Source organism: Sturnus vulgaris, chromosome 6 (assembly GCF_052056855.1).
Source record: "Sturnus vulgaris isolate bStuVul1 chromosome 6, bStuVul1.hap1, whole genome shotgun sequence".
NCBI lineage: Eukaryota > Metazoa > Chordata > Aves > Passeriformes > Sturnidae > Sturnus > Sturnus vulgaris.
The window spans coordinates 26,590,949-26,603,038 of record NC_142248.1 but is presented as its reverse complement, the minus strand read 5'-3'; positions in this window follow the sequence as shown (position 1 = coordinate 26,603,038).

Here is a 12,090-nt window from a genome sequence, read left to right as displayed (position 1 = left end):
CCGCCGCGCCGCCTCCCGGGCGCTCCGCGGGGCGGGCGGGCACGGCCGCCTCCCGGGCGGGGGCTGCATGCGGGGGAACAAAGCCCCGCGCTGGGCGGGGCTGGGCTGGGCTGGGCCGGGCGCCGCTGCCCTCCGCCCGCTCCGCTCCGCCCCGGGCCGGGTCTCAGCGTGCGCCCATCACCGTAGTGAGCCGAGCTGCTGCTGGTGGGGCGCGGCCGGGCGAGCGGCGGTGTCCGTGCCCGCGGGCGATAAGGCAGATACGGGCGATAAGGGAGGCGGCTGCGGCCGGGCGATAAAGGGGCGGGGCGGTAGAGTGGGAGCGGGCCCTGGGGGGCTGGGGTGGGGCTATTAAGCGGCCGCTGAAGGGTCGCCGGGGTCTGCGCTCGGGCTGCGGGGGCGGGAGGGTCTGGCGGGGCCGGGGTGGGCGGCTGGGCTCAGAGGCAGCCCCGCAGGCGATAAAGCACTGCTGGGATACTTCAGGGGCAGGTATCCGGTTCACATAGCTTTGAGGAACAGAAGAGTTGGGATGAGCTTTCCAGGTAGGAAGCAGCAGTGAGGGGGTGGAGAGCGTATTCGGATGCTCCTGTAGCCTAAGGCAATGGTGAAGAATGGGCTCTTGTGGAACCGCGCCGCTTCTCTGGGCGTGTGCTACATAAAGCCAATCCCCCTGAAGGGAGGGGCCCATTAGGGCTCTGCTGCCTGGGGAGAGGCAAAATACACCGCACCTAAGGTCTGGAGATGCACCACAAGTGAAACACAGAGTGTTTTGCTCGGCTTCATCGTCTGGTTTTGTTTCAGCTCTCTTGTAGTGCTGAGCAGTGTGAACTCTCATGGGAGGTTCTCCACGTGCTGCAGGAGATTTCTAAGCCTATGCTCCAATGCTACAGTGGTTGTGTCCTCACATATAAGAGCTAGGCTATGTCTCGCCACAGACAGGACTACTGGCTGTGATTTCTCATCACCCTGTAGTATTAATTAGTGTTGAAACCTCTAACACAGAAGTATTCAGTAATTTAAGCACCAAGTACAAGAAATGTGTACAAATTACCGGGTCAGCTGCTGTGGAACCCTCTGAAGGGCATCTCAAAATACTTGCATGTAGCACTCCAAATAAAATACTGTGGTTCAGCATCAGTGTGGGGAAATGAGGGGAAATACATGCTGGTTGCCATGGAATTTGATGTGCCCTGAGAACAGGGTTAGCATTTAAAGAGCTGGGTAGAGGATTTCAGAGAGAAATTCTGCCTCTGTAATGCTCTGCCGGCTGTTGCTCACGTGAGATCATTTCTGAAGGCAAAATACTTGAACAAAGTTTTCCGTTGAATTCAACGTTGCCCAAAATGCTGAAAGGTTGATTTTTTTTTTAGGAAAATTAGGCTAAATGTGTATCCCTGCTTCTGCCTTCTAAACAAATCACCAGCATCACTTTATACAGCCTACATTAACTTCTGTGATACTTAAACATATAAGTCATTGAATAAGGATTTCTTTTGTATGGGGACCTTAAGCACTGCAGATTTGTCACCTCTGTGAGGCTTTTATTGTTTTTATTGCCTATGCCTTTTACTTGTGCGCAATTGATGGTTGGCTGAAATTGACTCCCTGCATCTAAAGAGGCAGCAAAGCCTGTAACAGGAATCACTCTACAGCCCCTGAATGGACACTTTTTGCAAGAACAGTTCATAACCTCGCATTTCCCCAGTCCTTTCTGCTCCCGTGGTCCTCAGTCTGTCTAGAGACATGGGACTGAGAGTGTGCTAGTCATGCAATGGCACAGGCCTTTTGGCACAGGGACATCGTCTGCATTTTGCTTGAGGGGCAGAGACATCTCCAGTAACAGCACTGTGGAAAGAACAGACTTTTAATGATTCTTTTAGGGCTATATTGCCTCCCCTGGCTGAAATTAGGCACAGATCTCCATACAGGCAAGGATGCTTGTTTTGATTCTGAGCTCCAGCATTAATCCAAGGCTGGTAGTTCATATTGCCTCATAGTACCTCAGCTTATATCCTCAGTTTATAACCTCTGTACCACCTGTTAAAGTGCTAATAAACCTGACTTGCAGACAGAGATTTTGTAAAAATTAGTTGGCATTTTTGGCACATTAACAACTTTTCTTTCTTAAAAGAAAAATAGTCATAGTAGAAGTGAAATACAATTCTTGTATGTTTCATGTCTTAAAATATATTCTCAAATTTCAATTGGAGGAAATGTAGCTGATAAGTACGAGCAGACCTCAAATTGAGCTTATCAGAGGATTTTTGTTTCAGTTTGTATTGGATAATTATTAAGCAGCATCCCTCCCTTCTGACCATCACTCAAGTAATTGGTCCGTAGTAGGGGATCTGTATTTTAAGGTAGTGCCATGGCACTAAACTTTGCATAGCTGAAAAAGGATAGAGCACAGCCCTGCCAAGTGAGCTTTGTAGAGGAAGACTGTGCAAATGCTCTGTGTATATCACACCTGAGAGTGGCTTAAATGGGTGAAACTTTGTTAAGACAGGATTAAGTTTTGCTGTTAGTGAAAAATAAATATAATTTATAAAGGATTTAAATCAAGGCAGAACTTACTGGAGTAAATAAGTTATTTTTTAAGATATAAGATATTTGATAAAAGTATGCAAGTGGTATATAGACCACTTGAAAAATAAATGATTTTCTCTGTTCTTCTTTGTGAAGTGGGAGTTTTGTCTCTATTAGAGACTATTAGAGGGGATCCAAAATTAGTTTCTGTGAATATGGATTACATGGATAGTGAATGTAGTGAATGATAGTGTTCCCTTTGTTTTGTAATGTCTTCTAGATTTTTATTAATATTTAATTCTTTTTACTTCTGACAGTCATTTGTTTTTATGCTGTCTTTTTTTTTTTTTTTTTACTTTTCAAATAACACTGTCTTTGTGGTCTTCCATAAGACTAGTTAAAACAGCAGAGATTACTTCTTCTAAATGGCAATTTTAGGTTATTATTTAGTTACATTTTTTTGTGTGAACTGGAACATTACCATGATCTTAAGGGTTTTTTCCAAAGTACATGATTCTGTGGAACACTGAATGTTGCTTAGAGCATGAGTAGAGGTTGTGCTGTCTTTATCCAACTGTTGGAGGTTGAATTATTCCCTTTTCTTTCAGTGGAATTTTCTCCCATTGTTATGCTAAGTAATTGTGGCTACACCTTAAAACGACAGATAATGTTCTCTCGTAGGGGGGTGGCTGGAGGGGGGCGGGGGGAACCGGAAAAGGAAAGGTGGGACGGGGGGTCTGGAGTGGGGCTCTCTCTCTCTCTCTCACTTGGCTCATGGAGTGGGAAGACAACCTGGGCTCTGCTCTGGCATCTTCCCCTGCCATCCCAGCACTGAGATCCACGCTCCCTGCCTTTGGACATCGCTCTGCTGCTCTCCCAGCTCACCCTACTACCTCCGGACACTCTGCTGAGCACCACGACCGACACTGTGAGGGGGGAGTAACTTTCCCCATCCTCTCTCTCCCCTGGGCCGCGGCCGCCATCACTCCAGCCCCTCTTCAACTGCGCGGGACCTGCCCTGCCCCCACAGCACCGGTAACAGCACAGGGAGACGGCCTGCGGCCAGAAGGGACTGGAGTGGAGCTAGACTGTTCTGTTGCCAATTTTTATACCTGTTGTTGTTTTCTGCCTTGTTAGATACCAGTAAAGAACTGTTATTCTTATCCCCATATCTCCTGCCTGAAGGTGTCTGAATTGGACCTAAAATAATTAAAAGGGAGGGGGGTTGCACTCTGCATCGCAGAAAAGGGGCTCTTGCCTTTCCTTAGACCATACCTGTCTTTCAAACCAAGACACCAACTTGGCCTAACTTTTTGTGATCTGCCCCCTCTGTGGCACTAACTTCCTTTTTTTGTAACTGTTTCGGACTGAGTTTCATTTTTTGTATTCCTGGAAGAGCTCTGTGAAAAGCCTCATGTGACAAATCAGCATATTTCTGACTTTATTTCCCAGAGTACTTAGCTTTGAGGCTGTTACCTAACCTTATTGGGTTTCTTTCAATGTTTTAAACAAATACATTATATTTAGTTCTGTATGTGTTTGGAATGCTTCTTTCGAAGCCACCTGTAGTTTTTCTAAATTGATTTTTCAGAACTTTGCCTTCGAGTAATTCAGTGCCTTTGTATCACACTGGATAGCCTGCAACAAATTTTAGGTGAACTACCTTTTTAAAGTGTTTGATTTGTTGCTTCCCGTTCCCCTCCTCTTCCTTTTTAAAAACTTTTCAGTTAGAGAGTTGAAATTCATTGTCTAAATGGTGTTTGTGTGTTTAGTTTTCTCCATCTCACAGTACTCTCTTTAGCCTATTCATACCAATGTCTTTATGTGCATTGAAATTCTCTGCTGTGCAGAAAGCCCTGCTGAGATCACTGTGCTGCTGAGCTGTTTGCATGTGCTGCAGTAGATCTTTGCCCCAGCACAAATTCTACCTTTGCCCCTAAATTTGTTCTTGCCTTGGCTCTAATCAGGACTACCCGTGCAGATAACAGCAAAGCTTTTGTTACTATTGTTACAGCACGTGTAATGTTCAGTCTGTCTGGGAGATCAATTGGCGGAGCACTGCCAGAGTAGGTGTTGGCAGCTAAGAATGACTTCAACAGAGACTGATATAATGACTCCACACATTTTTCTCTTCAGGTGCAGTCATTCTGATTTCTTTTCACGTGTAGGTCACACCTAAGAGAGAGGAGACTTAGATCCAATTAAGCTTTAAAATGTCAGCAAATATTTATTAGACTTCTGTATTTATCATAGAATCCTAGGATGGTTTGGGTTGGAAGGGATCTTAAAGATCATTTAGTTCAACTCCCCTGTGATGGACACGGATATCTTCCACTAGATCAGGTTGTTCAGAGACCCATCCAGCCTTGGTCTTGAACATTTCCAGGGATGGGGCATCCATGACTTCTCTGGGCAGCCTGTGCCAGTGCTTCACCACCGTCACAGTAAAGAATTTTTCCTGATATCTGATCTAACCTACCCTCTATCAGTTTGAAACCATTCCCATTATCCTGTCACTACACTTACTGCACTTGTAAAAATTCCTCTCCAGATCTCTTGTAGCCACCCCTGTACTGGAAGTGGGTCTACAGGAAAGACCACAGACTGATATGATTTAACATTTCCTTCACTGAAAGGAATAAGGCTATAAATATAACAGGTATAAAGCACTGAACTAAGCTGGGAAGGAAAAGGACTTTTTCTGAAGGGAGTGTGGAACACAAATTGAAAAAAATTGAACCTGTTTTTAAGTTCATTAACTTCTCCACTGAGCTTTTGGACAAAGGTAGAATTTTATAATGAAATTCTTAATTTGCCTTTGTCTATCTGATATCATTTTCTAGAGATGGAGAAGAAAGAGGCTCCAATCCCATAAACCCTTTTTCCTGTTCTACACTGGTACAGAACAGACACTTCTGAAAGATTGAACTGGAAACAGAATAATTAATATAACAACAGACAGGGTTCAAATCCCAACAATGCTTTGTGTGATATAGAAATCTAAATGTAACATTCCTCACATCCAAACAAGTGTGCTGAGCTTGGTCTAGCATGTGAGCCTTTCTTATAGGAGTTACAGTGAGCATTCAGCTGTGTATGCAAAAGACACCACTCCTGTACTAGCCAGGTCAGGAACTTATGGGGAGCCTTAGGTTTAATTCCCCATGCCAAGTCTCGTGCATGCAGTTTGAACTTCTGTCTTATCATTAACGCTGCAGATTGTCATTCTGGAATTGGTGCCTCTCCCTTTTCTCAGAAAATTCTCCTTGAACTTGAGTAACCTTTCTCAGCAGAAATTTATTTTTCTTCAAGAAATGTCAATAAAGTGGCACGTTCCAAGAGTAAAGGTATTATCTTAAGATATTTTTTATAATTTTCCAAGTCAAATTGATCTTGATCAATTTTCTCTTCACAGCTTGGTCCTTAGTGTCTCCAGTTCTAACTTTATCAATTAGTAGTAATAGATTTAAATTTTTTTCCCCGAATGCCTAAGATAAAATTGTTGCAGGAAAGCAACTTTCAAGTGCTGCATGGGTTTTAGAGCTCTGTATGCATTCCCTCCTCTCTGGTACTCAGTTCTGTCTGCACTTCCCTAGTTTTCTTGTACGCCTACAACATCTTTGCAAAATATGGAAGGGCTACTCTTCTCACTCTTAAAATGGAGAAAAGATATAAAGAACCAGCAAGTGCTTTTATTGATGATGAAAAGACACCCGAGCAGGCTGTGATCACTGACCTTGTGAGCCAGGCAACCACCTCATTGCAATGACACCTTACTGTACCAGTACTGACTGGTTCTGCAGTGCTGTGCCATGTGTGTTTCCTGGCTTGGGAATCTGCAGCTCAGAGCACTCTGCATTGTTCTCTGCTGTGAACTGTAAACATGTCCACGATCCCACAGGAAGACAGTGGCAGACCAGGGACATTTTCTCCTTAGCGCAAGCCAACCTTCTTTATTTTGGTTTCTAGGCTCCATAAATTGTAAATGAATAAAAATCCTGTGCATGTGAAAAGATTTCAATATTTTTTTAAAGTAGGTTAATTCCTATAGCAAAGTATGTTTGGGGGACGGGAGAGGACTGATCACAAAAGGATTAGCTATGCTAAAGAAATAGTTTATTTTCACTGTTGGAAAGGCTTTATTGATGTTAGTGTAGAAATGCATAGATCAGTAGGACTATACTGATCTGCTCTGTTATGTCATAGACTGAAAAAAATATAGGAATTTGTTAATACTCTAATACATTGAGGAATCTATTAGAAAAGTATGAATAAAAAGTTTCATTTAAATAAAAGGTCTATCACTATTAACAAATGATGCATTGTTTTTGTCAGTGTTAATCTCATGGTTCTTGATTTCCCCTCCTTCCCTTTCCCTGTTACTGTTTCACAGTCTTATCATATGTTCCCTGGTTTGCTGAAACCTGCTAATCTAGTAACTATATTTTCACATTCAGTTTTGCATAACATTTTTTTGGGCATCATATGAAATGTGCTTGATGCCACACAGTGGCATCTGTTTATTCAGGGAAGAGAATTTATCATTGCAGGTTTTGCAGGTAGGGTTGGGGTTTCATGAAAGTTAAGATATAGTACAAAGAGCTGAATTCACGTTTTTAAACTGGCTGTGAACTAAAAAGGTGCCTTTTCCAAGGGAATATCTTGTAAGGTATGTGGGGAGAGACGGCAGGTAGTCGGCTTCATTGGAATGGGGTGGAGTGCCCAACTTGAATGGATCTATGCAATTGCATGCAGTGTGAGGAATAAAGGAGGGATTAGAGATGTGTAGGTGCCTGCAGGGCTATGATCTTATTGGCATCACAGAGATGTGGTATATACCTATATATAGTGATTGTGTCCCTCTGGTGAGATGGTGAGACCCCCCTGGAGTGCTGCATCCAGCTCTGGGGCCCCAGCATAAGAAGGGTCATGAAGATGATCAGAGGGCTGTAACACCTCTCCTATGAAAGCAGGCGGAGAGAGCTGGGGCTGTTCAACCTGGAAAAGGGAAGACTCTGGGGAGAACTCCTAGCAGCCTTCTGGTTCGTAAAGAAAGACTATAAGAGAGCTTGAAGAGGGACTTTTGACACGGGCATGTAGTTACAGGACAAGGAGGAATAGCTTCAAACTGAAAGAAGAAGGTAGGTTTAGATAATAGGAAGAAATTCTTTACTATGAGAGTGGTGAGGCACTGAAGCAGAGAAGTTGTGGCTGCCCCATTCACTAAAGTATTCAAGGAAGGCCAGCTTGGAAAGAGCTCTGAGCAGCCTTTTCTAGTGAAAGGCATCTCTGTCCATGGCAGGAAGCTGGAACTGGATGATATCTAATGTACCTTCCAGCCCTTAACGTTTTTAGGTTCTGTGGTAAGGAATATACTGCAGGGAACAAGGCTCACACTTGGGAATATAGTGGACTTTTCAGAGGCTTAAGAGGCGATTCTTTCCATCCAAGTTGTTCACTTTATTGCTGTTTGAATTGGAAATTAATTGAACAGTTAATATATCTGTGACTGTAACTATGGAGTTGATCTTTTTACCCTCTCCAGCTGAAAGTGGTCTCAGCTTCAAAACATCTTGACCTATGTGTATTTGAAAGCTACTTAAGCCTCTTACAAAGAGGCTGTATTTGGGAAAACTTTGTGTTCTATTTGTCAAGTTGTCTATTTCTCCGTAGTGATTCTTTAGCTTTTTTTTTCGGTTGTGTTTTCCCCTCAGGAGTAAATTGCCGTGGTGGTGGGCATGAGACAGGAATGGGTTGAGTGACATCTAGTGGTTAGGAATGAAAATGTGTGGGATCAAGTGTTTTTCCTGCAGGACAACGAAAAGTAAAGCAATTCCTAAAAATGGACTGGGATTAACTTAGAATCTAGAAAACTTGAAATTTAGAGAACATTTCCAATAAGTGCAACTTCTTCTGTCAGCCTCTGTAAGCAGTAACTTTCCTGAACGATGTCTGATGCCAGGGAATGAATTTAGTGTCTGGTGCCAGGGCCTGGTTTCTTTTCACCAATTCTAGTGTCTTCTTGTGTCTCCCATTTCATTACTTGTTTGGCTTTAGGAATAGTTTTACATGGCTCTTCCTTTGCCATAATCAGAATGAATTTAGGATCATACAGCTTTTTGATTGTTAATTTTTTTATGCCATTGGGGAGAGGTGACCTCATTAATAGCTCAGTTGTGAGAAACTGATCTTGGTAAAGATCTACTGTTTCGTACTGCTGAGAATCCATTTGTCTTATTTGTTACTCCCAGTGTTAGAAGAGTTGACACTGTCCACTTCCACTGGGAAGGATTCTAGTCCAGTTCTCTGCTATCTCAGACCACTTTGTCAAATTGATTCTGTCTAAGGGTATATACAGAGTGGATTATACCTGTGTAATGCCTGATGGAGGAAATGGGTGGCTTTAATAGGTTATTTCCTCTTGTAATTTCCAATGATTTCTTTTCTAGGCAACTGGACCAGTGTAACTCATCTTGCTATCAAATAAATACTTATGAACAAATTCCAGCTGGCCAGTTGCCATTGAAATGGGAGCTAGATAAAATCTCTATCACTGTAGGGCTGTGCTTGTCTTCTTGTGTTATACAATACTATGCTTTTTGGTTCTATTTGTAATGCTGAGAAATGAGCTAGTATATGGTTATATTTTTTAAGATTTCAGTGATGAAAGTGTTGTGCGTTCCTACTTGCCTTGCAGGCTTCAGAGAAAACAGATTTTTCCTCAGACTTGAGAAAGGAGTGGGCTCCACTAAAATTAGATCCATCTTTCTTATGGCTTCTTGGGAAGTCACAAGCATATTCAGAAATCCACCCACCCATCCACTATAGTATGAAGCTGGGTAAGTTGTTTGGTCAAATTTAGACTAGTGACCACTACATATGTTATGGAAAATTCTGGGAAAAGAGGTGGCATTTATTACGTAGGAGGAGCAGTAGCTATTGTCAATCTGTCTGGTGTCATGACTCTTTGACTGGGCCTTGCATACATCCAGAGAGCTCTGGTCAGCTCAATTTCCTCTCAGTACTTCAGGGGTGTAAAAATGGGGAGAGGAAGACAAAGGGACATGTGGCACACGTGCTGTGTGTGTTAGTAACATATCCATCACAGCTGTGGCATCTGAAAGGAAAAGGAAGGAAGCAGGTGAAATCTGTTGTGCTCAGAGGAAGCCAGCATGTGTTTGAGTGCTAGCAAATGACAGATTTTTTCTTTAAAAGTCTGCTCTTATATTGTGAGAGTGGGACAGGCATGCCATTCTTAGATACCACCTTTATGAAGTTGGAAATTGAGCTTGAGATTTGCAAGTTTTGATACTGTAACAGGGACAAAACCTAGTGCCATTGTTGAATTCCTCTGGAGCAGGGGATATTATGGACAGGAGCTGCATGTAAGGAGAAACAGCAAGGGCATTTTTGCAAAACTTCAGTAGTTATAGCTACCAGAATATAACAGAAACAATTCTGAATTTAGTTTCAGTGCTCTGCGGGGCAGAAGCAGTTCTTCAATGTGTATTCCTATTGCATTATAACTTCTGCACAGGTTTTTAAAGTACATGTGGTCTGACAGTGATTATGGGGGAAGCCACACCAGCTGCCTCTCCTGCAGTGGGTCTGGGCTCTTAAACCTACAATGGCAATGACTTTCTCCAGTCATGGCTTCGTGCATGAAAGCGTAAGAAATACCTTATTTTGTCAAACCTAAGACTCGCCTAGACAGGTATCTTTGCGCGCATTCCCCTCATTCTTCCTCAGCATCCATGGTCACTGGATTGAAATCTCTGGGAGGTACACCTGTGGACATTCCCTTACCTCTTTTGGAATGGCTGTCCATGAAAAAATTCTCTTTTTATAGCCTGCTTTTTTTGTCTAGCCTGCTGATATTATTGGTCTCCTAGTTCTACATCACTAAAATTTTACGACAGCTGTGTTTGTAAAATGAAATTATTTCTTTTATTTGTTTGAAACCTATCTTGCACGTGGTTTGAGTGAGCACCCATACTTGTAGTATTAAAAGGTTTTGTGAGTAACAATCTGCTCTCACTTTCTCAACTACCTTCATGATTTTGCAGTTCTCAGTTGTATCCCCCTCAGCCTGCATGTCTTCAAATTAAGGAGAGAAATTTCTCCTCATAATGCAGCTGCTCCATCCCCTAAATTCCTGCTGTACAATTTATGTGCTCTCATGAAACATGAGTGCTTAAATGCGGATACAATTCAGTCTCTCAGTAGCTACATTTCCCAGCTGTCTGTCACAAGGCAGAGTTGGCTGCCCAATTAAAACAGCCAGAGTGATCACACATAACTCTTTTTTGAGCACCTTCTATCTGACCTTTTTAAAGCTGTAGCAAGCAAATTCCAAGAACACTTGTGAGATGAATGGCAGCAGCTTTCTCATCCCTATGGATGTTCAGCTTTCTCTTGACCTGAAACCAACTGTTACAAAGGGCCAGATCCTCACTAGTTGCTTGTGGAGTTTCTGGTCATTTGGGTTACAGTGCTGACCAGACACCTATTTGTAGTTTTTGTTTTGATTCCTGCTGTTTTCAGTGCTGAACAACTGAAGTAACTTCTTGGTAGTTATTATCCTTGCTCTATGTGATAGGATACCCACGGTGAGAATGTGGTCAGCTGCAGGGCGGATACATATAGCAGCCAAGCTTGGAGGCACTTGCACTGATATTTTCCAGGACATTGATCCCCTCTATCCTGAGAAGTGGATCTTTTGAGGAAGTTGGTGCTGCAGGCAGCATCTATCAGTTCACTGGTCCTTGGAAAGGGTGAAGGTTACCTTCCAGTGGTGTGGTTATGATAAAACTGGTTCTTATGTGTTATCATTCTTGACTTCTGGCAGTTTATTGTATATTAAGATGTCTTGGTTTATTGAAAATAGCCAAAATATTTTTTAATCAATCAGTTGTAGTAAATTGAGTTATATCTTTCATGAGTTGCTCTTCTTGGGAACCCATACTGAGCAAAGATCCTTGTCTCAATTTTGGATCCTGTAACTGATTTGACTGAATAGCAAAGGGAAGGCTGAAATATAAAATTTTATTATATTAATAGGAATCAAAGGATGCAAAAGAAAGGACAGTTATGACTAACACTTGATCTAACTAACATCTGTTGATGTTGTCATAAACGTGTCTGACTAGTCTGGTAAGCAGAAGACTGCAAATGGAAGTTTGCTGTATTTTTTCTCTTACAGAAAAGTAAATATTTTAAGAATGGAATGAGAGCAAGTACTGCTGTTAGATATTAATACAAATCACTGAACGTGTCCACCTTACTGCTGATTTTGCCATATTCATGTGCAAACAGTGTGAGCTGCAATATTTTGTGTTGCAGTGACCCTAATTTTGTAAGGCACTAGGCACAACTTCTCTCTGAGGTTCTATAAACACAGAGTTGCAGCTGAAACCTGCAGCACCTTTTCTAGATGCATTCTGAATTGGAGTGTCTTCCTGTTTCCTAATATGAATAATACACCCCAATCTCCCATGTCTCTAGCTGCTACATTCTCCCTGCCAAGGATGTAACCTTGTTCAGCCTTTGCACCAAATGGTGTCCTGG